Genomic DNA, 12,687 nt, shown 5'->3' with positions numbered 1-12,687 from the left:
ACTTGCCCCGAAACCGTTGACCCCCAAGGTGAGGCTGTCGACAGCGCAGCATAATGACTAACCCTGGCTACCGCTCTGATTAATGTCGGGATGGGAATTACAGTGATTAGATCAGCGCAAGGTGAAGTATTTATGGGCGATGAAATTCTTGGTGGGAGCTGGCTGCTGGCTGTGTGATGTGGGTGATGTGTGGTTGGGCGGCCCCACTGTTTGATTTGATTGCTCCATCTGTGATTGTTTTGGCACCGGTGTGACTGAGATGTCATATTAAGCATAACTGTATCACATGAGCGCTCCCCTGCTAAATGCAAATGCCTGCACAGGCATACAGTCACACACTGACGCAAAACACGCAGACGCACACACGTGCACACACAGACTTAAACAGGTGCACACGCAAGCAGAGGCGCAAACACAGAGGCATACACAGACGCACAAGCAAAAGCGCAAAAAAACACACACACACACACACACGCAAAAATGCAAACACACGCACAAAAATGCAAACGCAAACAGACGCAAATACAGTCACAAACATACCTATGCAAAGACACACGAAAACACACCTGCACACACAAATGCCACCTTACACACACACACACACACACACACACACACACACACACCTCTGCAGAAATAAACATACAGACACACACACACACACACATACACCTCTGCACAAATAAACATACATACACACAGACACGCAAAAACACGCGCAAAAACACACACACGCACACACTCATGCACAAATAAACACAAACACACACACACACACACACACACACACACACACACAGACCTTGTTGAGCGCGGCCACCCGCTGCGCGAGCTGGGCCTCGATCTCGGGGAGGGTCTCGGCCCTCTGGAGGGTCTGCTGCAGCTTCTGCTTGGCGTCGTCCAGCCGCTCCTGGACGCCCCGGTTCTTCTCCTCGCTCTGGGGGGGGGGGGAGAGGAAAGTGAGACAGGGAGAGAGAGAGGGGCAAGAGGGGTCCGCCGACGCCTCCCCCGCGGGGCTATGTGAGCGGTGCCGTACGTCTTCCTGAGCCGCGTCGTGTTGGCACACTGCAGGTCCACAGAGATGGGGTGGGCGACCTCCAGCCTCAGTTTAGAGGTCAGGCCTCCAGTCTTTGTTTAGAGGTCAGGCCTCCAAACTGTTTTGAGGTCAGGCCTCCAAACTGTTTTGAGGTCAGGCCTCCGGTCTTTGTTTAGAGGACGGTCCCCAGCCTCTATGTAGATACCAGGTCTCCAGCCTCAGTTTAGAGGCCATACCTACAGTCTCTCTTTAGAGGCCAGGCCTCTAGCCTCTGTTAAGAGGTCAGACCCCAGCCTCTACGTAGATACCAGGCCTCCAGCCTCTGCTTAGAGGCCAGTCCTCTGTTTAGAGGCCATGCCTACAGTCTCTCTTTAGAGGCCAGGCCTCCAGCCTCTGCTTAGAGGCCAGTCCTCTGTTTAGAGGCCATGCCTACAGTCTCTCTTTAGAGGCCAGGCCTCTAGCCTCTGTTAAGAGGTCAGACCCCAGCCTCTACGTAGATACCAGGCCTCCAGCCTCTGCTTAGAGGCCAGTCCTCTGTTTAGAGGCCATGCCTACAGTCTCTCTTTAGAGGCCAGGTCTCCAGCCTCTGCTTAGAGGCCAGTCCTCTGTTTAGAGGCCATGCCTACAGTCTCTCTTTAGAGGCCAGGTCTCCAGCCTCTGCTTAGAGGCCAGTCCTCTGTTTAGAGGCCATGCCTACAGTCTCTCTTTAGAGGCCAGGTCTCCAGCCTCTGCTTAGAGGCCAGGCCCCCTGGCAGGTGAAGGTTTCACCTGCCAGGTGAAGACCGCGATCACGGTGTTCCTGTTTCGATGCCCGGCGGGGGGCTTCCGTGTGTGGGGGGTGCGGGGAGGGGTGGTTTAATGTGGGGTCGTTGTTGCATTCAATACAAATAGAAAACAACATCTTCTACATTCCATGCCACCCCTCACTGTTCCTATGAGTGATGGCTCTGTGTGAACACGGCCTCCACGATGATTTAATCACACAAGAGGCAGCCCTCCAGTGAGAAGCATGCTCTGTCACGGGCCTGTGCTCCACGCAACTTTTGGCAAATTTCTCCCCACACAAGAAGCCCAACGCCAGGGGAGGGTCAGAGCATGTGGAGGTGAATCCCATAAGAAGATATTCCTCCGGAAAACGGACGACATTTTGGTGTTTCTGGACGCGCTTTCCCTTTCACGGGTACCCCTAGGGGGACGAGTACCCCCATTTGAGAACCCCTGCTGTGGCCTGTAGCTGGGAGGAGTGTGGAACACGCGCCCCTCCTACCTGTCTGTAGAGGGAGTCCTTGCTGGCCAGCTCGTTCTCCAGCTTGTCCTTTATGTCGTGGAGAGACGTCGCCTCCCGCTGGGCACTCAGGTACCTGCAGGCGGACACGGAGGCAGAGGGTGAGGAGCAGAGAGGAGGAAGAGGATGAATAGGAGAGAGGGAGTAGGGGTAGGAGCAGGCGAGAGAGGAGGAGGAGGAGGAGGAGGAGGAGGAGAGAGTGGAGAGAGGAGGAGGAGCAGGAGAGAGAGGAGGAGGAGGAGGAGGAGGAGGAGAGAGTGAAGAGAGGAGGAGGATCAGGAGAGAGAGGAGGAGGAGGAGGAGGAGGAGGAGGAGGAGGAGGAGGAGGAGAGAGTGGAGAGAGGAGGAGGAGCAGGAGAGAGAGGAGGAGGAGGGGGAGAGAGAGGAGGAGGAGGGGGAGAGAGAGGAGGAGGAGCAGGAGAGAGAGGAGGAGCAGGAGAGAGAGGAGGAGCAGGAGAGAGAGGAGGAGCAGGAGGAGGAGAGAGAGAGGAGGAGGAGCAGGAGAGAGAGGAGGAGAGAGTGGAGAGAGGAGGAGGAGCAGGAGGAGGAGAAGAGAGTGGAGAGAGGAGGAGGAGCAGGAGAGAGAGGAGGAGGAGGAGGAGGAGGAGGAGGAGGAGGAGAGAGAGGAGAGAGGAGGAGGAGCAGGAGAGAGAGGAGGAGGAGGGGGAAGAGGAGGAGGAGAGAAGAAGAACAAGAACAAGAAAAGAGGGAAAGAAAGAAAGAAAGAAAGAAAGAAAGAGGAGGAGGAGGAAGAGAAGGTGAGGAGACAACAAAACATTGATCCACAGCCCATAAAAGCCCAGTTCATGAACCTTGAGGGGAAGTAAACACGACCATGGGAATCTTTTTGGAAAACTATCTCTGTTGAAAAGCAGCCATCACCTGCGCTCCAAGGTGGTGATTCTCTCCTCCATGTCTTCTCGTTGGCACAGAGCCTGGGGGAATCACACAAACACACGGAGAACACACAACATTTCATCTGTGACCCAGAAGCCCACGCCAGGCAACAGTTGGGAGTGGTTGTTTGTGTACGTGCGTGTTTGTGCGCGCGTGTGTGTTGGGCCGGGGGGGGGGGGTTGACTGTCTGGTCGGGGATGTTCATAGCAGGTCGGTCTGCTTTTGTGCCGGAGAATGCTAATGGGTGGTTGAGTGAGGCCGGTCGCTGACTGCCGCCAGAAGGGGCCACTCACTCCATTATCACAGAAGAGGAGGAAGAGAGGGAGCGAAAACTCGAGTGAGAGGAGGAGGAGGAGGAGGAGGAGAAGAGAGAGAGAGAGAGAGAGAGAGAGAGAGAGAGAGAGCAGGAGGAGAAGGAGGTGATGGAGGAGGAGGAAGAGAGAGACAGAGAGAGAGAAGGAGGGAGAGAGAGAGAGAGAGAGAGAGAGAGAGAGAGAGAGAGAGCAGGAGGAGGAGGAGGTGGTGATGAAGGAGGAGGGAGAGAGGAGGAGAGAGAGAGAGAGAGAGAGAGAGAGAGAGAGAGAGAGAGAGAGAGAGAGAGAGAGAGAGAGAGAGAGAGAGAGAGAGAGAGAGCAGGAGGAGGAGGAGGAGGAAGAGAGAGGGGGGGGCAGAGCGCAGGGAGGGGTGCAGAGCCCGGACCGCACCGTCCCAGGTAACCGGTAACCTCCCGTTCTACCACACCCACCGCTTAGCGCCGGTCACCATGGCGACGGGCCAGCAGAGGCTCATGGGTAACGGTGACAGGCGTTCCCGTGCAGGGCGGACTAATGGCTGTGTGACCACTTCGTGAACCATGAGATATGTATTTCGGTGTGGGATAAAGATAGAGGTAAGCAAACTCATTGCACTGAATGTCTGTCGGGTTTCACTCAGCTTAACATTACGCTGTGATGTTATTAGAGGGGCAGAAGGTATGGTTTTATGGTCCCAGCTTAACATTACGTTGTGATGTTATTAGAGGGGCAGAAGGTATGGTTTTATGGTCTCAGTTTAACATTACGCTGTGATGTTATTAGAGGGGCAGAAGGTATGGTTTTATGGTCTCAGTTTAACATTACACTGTGATGTTATTAGAGGGGCAGAAGGTATGTTTTTATGGTCCCAGCTTAACATTACGTTGTAATGTTATTAAAGGTGCAGTAGGTATGGTTTTATTGTTATGTTATTAAAGGTGCAGTTAGTATAGTTTTATTGTTATGTTATTAAAGGTGCAGTAAGTATAGTTTTATTGTTATGTTATTAAAGGTGCAGTAGGTATGGTTTTATTGTTATGTTATTAAAGGTGCAGTAAGTATAGTTTTATTGTTATGTTATTAAAGGTGCAGTAGGTATGTGTTATTGGTGTGTTATTAAAGGTGCAGTAGGTATGTGTTATTGGTGTGTTATTAAAGGTGCAGTAGGTATGTGTTATTGGTGTGTTATTAAAGGTGCAGTAGGTATGGTGTTATTGGTGTGTTATTAAAGGTGCAGTAGGTATGTGTTATTGGTGTGTTATTAAAGGTGCAGTAGGTATGGTTTTATTACCTCTTTGACGTCTCTCTGTAGCTTTAGGTTGGCCTCCTCTGATCGGGTCAGCTCCCTCCTGGCCGAGGTCAGCTGCTCCTCGATCTCCCCCACCTGGTGGCACACACACGTACACGTATTATACACACACATGATGAACCCACACACACATACACACACGCACACAGTCACACACACACATTATAAACACACTCAATGATCCCACACACACACACACATTACGAACACACACACACACACACGTTATATACACACACACAGACATTATAAACAAACACAATGAACCCACACACACACACAAACACACACACACAATGAACACACACACACACACACACACATTATGCACCCACAATGAACCCCCACACACACACATTATAAACACACACACATTTTAAACAAACACACACATTATACAAATACACGATGAATGCACACACGTACACATTATAAATACACTCAATGAACACACACACATTATATACACACACAATAACCCCCCCCCCACACACACACACACACACATTATTTACACACAAAATGAACACACACAAACACACAGACATTATAAACACACACATGAACACACACACACATAAACATTATTAACACATAAATGAACACACACAACAACAAAAAAACGAAAGCGATACAGAAAAACAGGCCTCGGTGACATGGTATACACATAGATGCATCTTCCAAACGCAAGACGCAGCTCGAGTGTACACGGACGTCTGCCAGCCGGGTGACTCAGCGGCCGCATGTGAGACACGCAGATAAGAGCAAACACACCAAGAGGACATTTGGAAAAAATATTTCAGCACAGCTGAACTGGCAAATCAAAGGAAATTGAATAAATAACGGGAATGTACAAGCACGCAGCGTGCTGTAGTCGGCGGGCTCTCGCACGTTTGAGCCCTCGCACAGATGGGGGAACACGTAGCACGCACATGCCTCACACACAAAAACACAATGTTCACATGCATGAAAACACATAGCATGCATTACACACATAAAACACACACACACACACACATAACGACACACACACACACACATAAGGACACACACACACACAGACACACAGACAGACAGACACTCACACACACATAACAAACACACACACACACACATAACGACACACACACACACACACACACACACAGACAGACAGACAGACAGACACTCACACACACATAACAAACACACACAACGCTCACATGCATGAACACCCATACACTGAATGAAAAAAGGAAATGAAATTGAATGGTCGTACACTCGCTCACACACACACACACACACACACACACACACACACACACACACACACACACACACACACACACACACACACACACACACCTCCAGCAGAGCCCCAGTACCTGTCTGCACATGAGGGCCAGCCGCTCCTTCAGCTGGCCCAGCTCCGACCGCTGTCGCTCGAGCTCACTCTCCCTCTGCCGGTCCGCCTCGCCCTCGTCCAATAGGGAGGTCGGCCCGTTCGGGAGGCGCTGGGGGGACCACCAATCACAGTCCTCCGATTAGGCAACGGTGCTTTCGCTCGACATCCGCGTCACGCCACTGAGTGTCACGCCGTGATGACGTACGCACGTGCACGCACACACAGGCACACTCACAAGCACGCACACACACACACACGAACACACACAAACAAACATGCGCGCACAAACACGCAAACACACACACGCACACACACACACACACTCCCTTACCTCTTTGCCGTTTTCTATTCCGTGCGTTCGTCTTTTGATTTGGTCCCTTAAAGACAGCACCTGGGAGGCATGGAGGGGGGGCGGTGTAAGTCATTTGGGGTCGGGGGTCGTACTGTCGATGGACTGGGTTCATTATACTTCATGCCCCGTTTAGAGTCCCAACGGTCACTCAAGGGGCATTTGAGGCCTCGTATGTACTCACAACCATCAACCATCAAAAATCCCCATCCACCATCAACCATCAACCATCAACCATCCACCATTAATCATCCACCATCAACCATCAACCATCAACCATCAACCATCAGCCATCCACCATCAACCATCAGCCATCAACCATCCACCATCCACCATCAACCATCCACCATCCACCATCAACCATCAACCATCAACCATCAACCATCAACCATCAGCCATCAACCATCCACCATCCACCATCAACCATCCACCATCCACCATCAACCATCAACCATCCACCATCCACCATCCACCATCCACCATCAACCATCAACCATCCACCATCCACCATCAACCATCCACCATCCACCATCAACCATCAGCCATCAACCATCAACCCTCAACCATCAACCATCCACCATCCACCATCAACCATCCACCATCCACCATCCACCATCAACCATCAACCCTCAACCATCAACCATCCACCATTAATCATCCACCATCAACCATCCACCATCCACCATCCACCATCCACCATCCACCATTCACCATCAACCATCAACCATCCACCATCCACCATCCACCATCAACCATCCACCATCAACCATCCACTATCCACTCACAGAAGGGGGTTAGACGCCTGGCTCAAGATCAGTACTCACCTAGTACTCGGGTCTGCACCCCCTCCCTCTCTAATAACCCCTCCCCCCCCCTCCCCCAGGTACCCACCTCCTGCGAGGAGGTCTGCAGCTCCTCCTCCAGGCTGGAGACCCTCTCCAGGGCCACGCGCAGCCTCTCGCGGACCTTCTCGTCCAGGGCCTTGTGGTGCTCGAACAGGGACTTGAGGGCCTTGAGCACCTCCACCTCGCTGGAGACGCCCGCCGGCGACTGGGCCTGTCGCTTAACCACCGTCATGCGCAGGCTGCGCTCGTGACGCGACACCAGGCACTCCAGGTGCTCCAGCAGCAGCTGTTTTGGGGTTGGGGGGCAGGTGTGAGTGTTTTTGGGGAGCGTCTGGGCGCCAGTTCGGGTTCTGGTGTTCTAGGGTGCGAGCTAGTCTGCTCTCTCGGGCGTCGTCGCGAACCGGTGACCCGGTTGTTGTTGTTGTTGTTGTTGTTGTTGTTGTTGTTAGCGAAGCGCTAGTGGGAGATGGGATAGGGGTATCTCTTGTCTCCCGTCGCCATAGAGACGAAATTATATTCATTCAAAAGAAGAAAATGATACATCTAAATTAAATCTTAAAAAAAAGATTGCAAAGCGTTTCATATAATATTTCATGAGAATGTGTGAGAGTATGAGGCCATTACAGATGTATTTTATTTTGTATTTTTCTTTAACATGATTTGACAAAAAGGCACGTTGGTCATTCAGTGGGGGCCTGCCTGCTGCCTACTGTAAATCCCCTTTACTGTAATTAAACAGGAAAAGGTTATCCAGGATTCCTTCACATTTGTTAGTCAAACAAGAACAGAAAGAAACAGAACAGGAGAAACAGCTGATGTCGAAAGAAAATTATAGAGTTAAATAAAGAAATAGTACTGACTCGTGTGTTGTTCCTCTCAGCCTTCAGCTCGGAGATCTCCTCCTCTCTCTCCAACAGCTGCTCCCGGCACACGTTCAGCTCTTTGGTCAGCACCGCAAACTCCTGCCGCGGACACAAGGGGGCGCCATTGTTCACTTTCACATCGGGCCCGGGGTCTTTTACACAGACACACACTCTCACTGACCCTAGACAGAACCTTAAAGAGGAGTTGAGACAGACTCACAGATGCGTGTGTTACTATGAAGGCAACCTCTCACCCTCAAACTCACATATACACCAGAAACCCCTTTTTTGCTGCTTGTATGCTGATATGTGCGACTATCAGCTTCAGAGTACATGTGGACCCTCCTCATAGTTAATACCTATAGACCCCTGAATTCTTAGCTACTCAAAACTACACCCTTAGTCTGAGGATGTGGCCAGCCCAGGTTTATTGCTGGAGTTAGACCAGGAATCAGTGTAATTGTGTAATAACTAAGACAATACAATTATGGTGTTTGTATGTAAGCAGGCAAACGCCTAGAGGTTTATCAAGCATAATTAAGGAGGAACTGGGAGGCAACTCTTTGATTCCCTAAGTTGTGTGCCTCGTTATTTGAGTTTTATTTCTGCACAAATAGGTTTAATTAGCTGTGATTTCCGGGGTAAAACATTAAATGTGATGGTTGCCATTCAAAGCTGCTGTGCCCCTTGTGTGGCGGTTGTGTAGGCATGATGTATTTACCGACGCACACCACAGCAATATAAAGAGAGAGATTACCGACAGCATTATAAACCACAGGCCTCCTGTACTGGAGGACTATTTTACCGGTGTGGTTAGATGATGTTTTTCTTCTCCCTGCCAACAGTCATTAGTGTCTCCAATGGAGTCTCTGTTGTATACCGCTGGGCCAACATGTGTGATCACAGTAGGGGTCTTCTCTTGGGGGGGGGGGGCTCAGATAAATCACACATACTCCAAACATGTGACTGGCACAGGACGGGGTTTGCTGAAACACGTGTGAGTATCAGTAGCTTGGCTGCACGTCGATGAGTGAACTGATGTCAGTTACTGCCTCCTCTGTCTGTTAGCAGAGATTTTGTTCTATAAGGACCAACAAGGTAATACTTCAACTAATATCAACAACTGAATACACTGAACTCTTAATGCTTCAACTAATGCCAACACCTAAAGACACTGAAATCGTACTAAAAATATCTTATTCCACGGGTGATTTGCATGTTCCAAAGGTGTATGTGGGGCTCCTCAGATTTTAAGAAAAGGAAAAGACAGCTAGTCCAGACATTGAATGATTTGTGACTCTGAGATCGGCTGGTTTGGTCTAACGAGTCTCAAGCCACAAGCGTTGAGCCACACTAAGCATCTCTTACACCTTCTAGATTAGTGTCAGTTTCGTTGTGTCTTTCTCGCCCCCAACCCAACTTCTCTCTCTCTCTGACGTTTTTTTGTCCTTCTTTCTGTCGCTCTGCCTATGGTCAAAGAGAGCCAGGAGAAGAAGCTGTTACTGGGATGGCTGAGATGTTCTTCACCGTAGCACCGTGGACCTCTGGTCGTCGTGTTCTCCTCAGCTCATCAAGGCTCAGACATTTTGTTCAATTAGTCGTTGTGTGTTTAGTATCACAAGTTCTCCTCTCCTACCACACTGAGTCAGTGGACACCCCCTCCTCCCTCCCTCACGCTCACACACACACACACACACACACACACACACACACACACACACACACACACACAAAAGACACACCAGCATCCCCACTCGCTGTCAGCCTCTTCCCTCCACATTCTTGGCGGCGGTAGCGAATACACCAGACGCACCGAGTGAACTGCTTCTGTAGAATGTCTCACTCCCCTCCATGTGAACGTGTGGAAGTGTGAGAGAGTGAGCCAGCGAGCCAGTGAGTTAGCCAGAGAGAGATCGCCGTCCAGGGAGCCTGTGTGTGTGTTTCCTCAGATTTGTGTGCATATTGATCTGGCTGTCAGGGAGGGGATATGGGCGCTACATAGGGCCTGCTGGTCATTTTCCTAATGTGCAGTGCCACTGCAGCTATATATAAATACAAACATCCCTATGGAAGGGGAAGACAGATCCCAGCCACGGCGGAGGAGGCATCGTGATACAGCACTATACTGTATAGGCACCTGAGTGGAACTGCAGATAAATGGACGGCATTTATACCGCGCTGTTCTAACCAGTGACCACTCAAACCGCTTTACAATATCGCCCAACATTCACCCATTCATGCACACATTCACACACGCCATTCACACACACCATGCAAGGCGACAGCCAGCTTTCCGGGAGCCGTTAGGGTGAGGTTGTCTTGCTCAGGGACACCTCGACATTCGAACTAGCCACCTTCCGGTTACCAGCCAACCCTCTCTACCTCCTGAGCCACATTGCGCCCGGTCGATGAATCGGAGGAACGATCACATACTTGTTTACCTCGGTGGGATTGCGATGGCTGAAGACGGCGTTGGCGTGGATCGCGCTGTGGCGAGGCCTGTTCAAATGGATCTGTCAAACGCTCGTCTCAAACTCATTTCCTTGCTCAACATGCATGACAGGCCACTAATAGAAACCATGGAAACGGTGAGCCGTGAGCCAACCCCAGGCATCGGAACCACAGCTCCCCTCATCGGGTCTGGTCCTCTCTCTCTCTCTCTCTCTCTCTCTCTCTCTCTCTCTCTCTCTCTCTCTCTCTCTCTCTCTCTCTCTCTATTGGAGGAGTGAACCAGTGGTTCACTACTGCTGACTGCTGATTCCATCATGCACTTGAGATAACATCTCCTTCTGAATGTACATTCAAAAGCGTGTAGTCCATACGCTTGTTTGCGCGCACATACACGCAGAGACATACACGTACAGGTGCAAGCACACCAAAGCATAATGTACATATCTACGAGAAAAGGAATATGCATATCTGTGAATCCAGCTGTCATACTCTCGCCTACTCACATGCACACACACACTATATCCTTACTGTACTGACAGACATATATTGTTGTTTCTCTTTCTTCTGACAAATGTCCTTATTGTAAGTCGCTTTGGATAAAAGCTTCTGCTTAACGCCCTCAATGTAAATGTATTGTAAAGGTCCAGACTCAGAATATAGTGGCATTTGGAGGTGAGGTTGAGGATATATATAGATAATTATACTCTCAACAAACGTGTTGTCAACTAATTGGCTATTTGCATGATATTGCAATGATTCTACATATTGTGTGATATAATGTATGTCGTTGCATGTGTGCGAAAGGGGATCGTCATGGCGACGTCCCCTCACAACAACCGCCTCCATTTTGGAAGCAGTAGTAATTATATTAATTTATCTTACAATTATTCATCATTATGGAGAGGTGATTTTTTTTGTTTTAGACATTAGCCTGGGTTAAGGTATATTTACGTCAATCAAGGATTTTACAGAACTGCCAGCATGGTGTAGCATCTATCCTAGCTAGCCTTGTTCTTTACGGGGAATGGGTTAACCTAGTGATTGTTAGTGCTTGGTTCAATAAACATCCTCACTGTATCGACGGCGATATATTGCTGTTTCTCTTTCTTCTGACAAATGTCCTTATTGTAAGTCGCTTTGGATAAAAGCGTTTGCCTAACGCCCTGAATGTAAATATAAACTAAAACCCTAGAGCCCTCTCAAAATGGCGGAGTTTCGGCTATAAAACTCTCCCATGATGCATCCTGATGGAGAAGCCCGGTTACGGCCCGGTCCCATTGCAGTGGGGGGGCCAGACCCTACGACCCCCTGGAGTGGTGAGGTGGGTCCCAGTGGGGGGGGTAGACCTGTGTGTGTGTGTGTGTGTGTGTATTGTGTGTGTCTGTGTATCGTATGTATTATGTGTGTGTCTGTGTATCGTATGTATTGTGTGTGTGTGTGTGTGTGTCTGTGTATCGTATGTATTGTGTGTGTGTGTGTGTCTGTGTATCGTATGTATTGTGTGTGTGTGTGTCTGTGTATCGTATGTATTGTGTGTGTGTGTGTCTGTGTATCGTATGTATTGTGTGTGTGTGTGTATCGTATGTATTGTGTGTGTGTCTGTGTATCGTATGTATTGTGTGTGTGTGTGTCTGTGTATCGTATGTATTGTGTGTGTGTCTGTATATCGTATGTATTGTGTGTGTGTGTGTCTGTGTATCGTATGTATTGTGTGTGTGTGTGTCTGTGTATCGTATGCATTGTGTGTGTGTGTGTGTGTATCGTATGTATTGTGTGTGTGTGTGCGTGTCTGTGTATCGTATGTATTGTGTGTGTGTGTGTGTCTGTGTATCGTACGCATTGTGTGTGTGTGTGTGTCTGTGTATCTATGTATTGTCTGTCTGTCTGTGAGCGTGTGCACAGTTGCGCACAAGCACCAGTCCCTTGGGCCTATGTAAGGGGGGGTGTCCCAGACCCCACCCTCCCCGTGTGGCGG

The sequence above is a fragment of the Pollachius pollachius genome (assembly GCF_949987615.1).
Source record: "Pollachius pollachius genome assembly, chromosome: 11".
Classification (NCBI taxonomy): domain Eukaryota; kingdom Metazoa; phylum Chordata; class Actinopteri; order Gadiformes; family Gadidae; genus Pollachius; species Pollachius pollachius.
The sequence above is the reverse complement of the archived record's forward strand: the minus strand, read 5'-3'. Positions refer to the sequence as shown.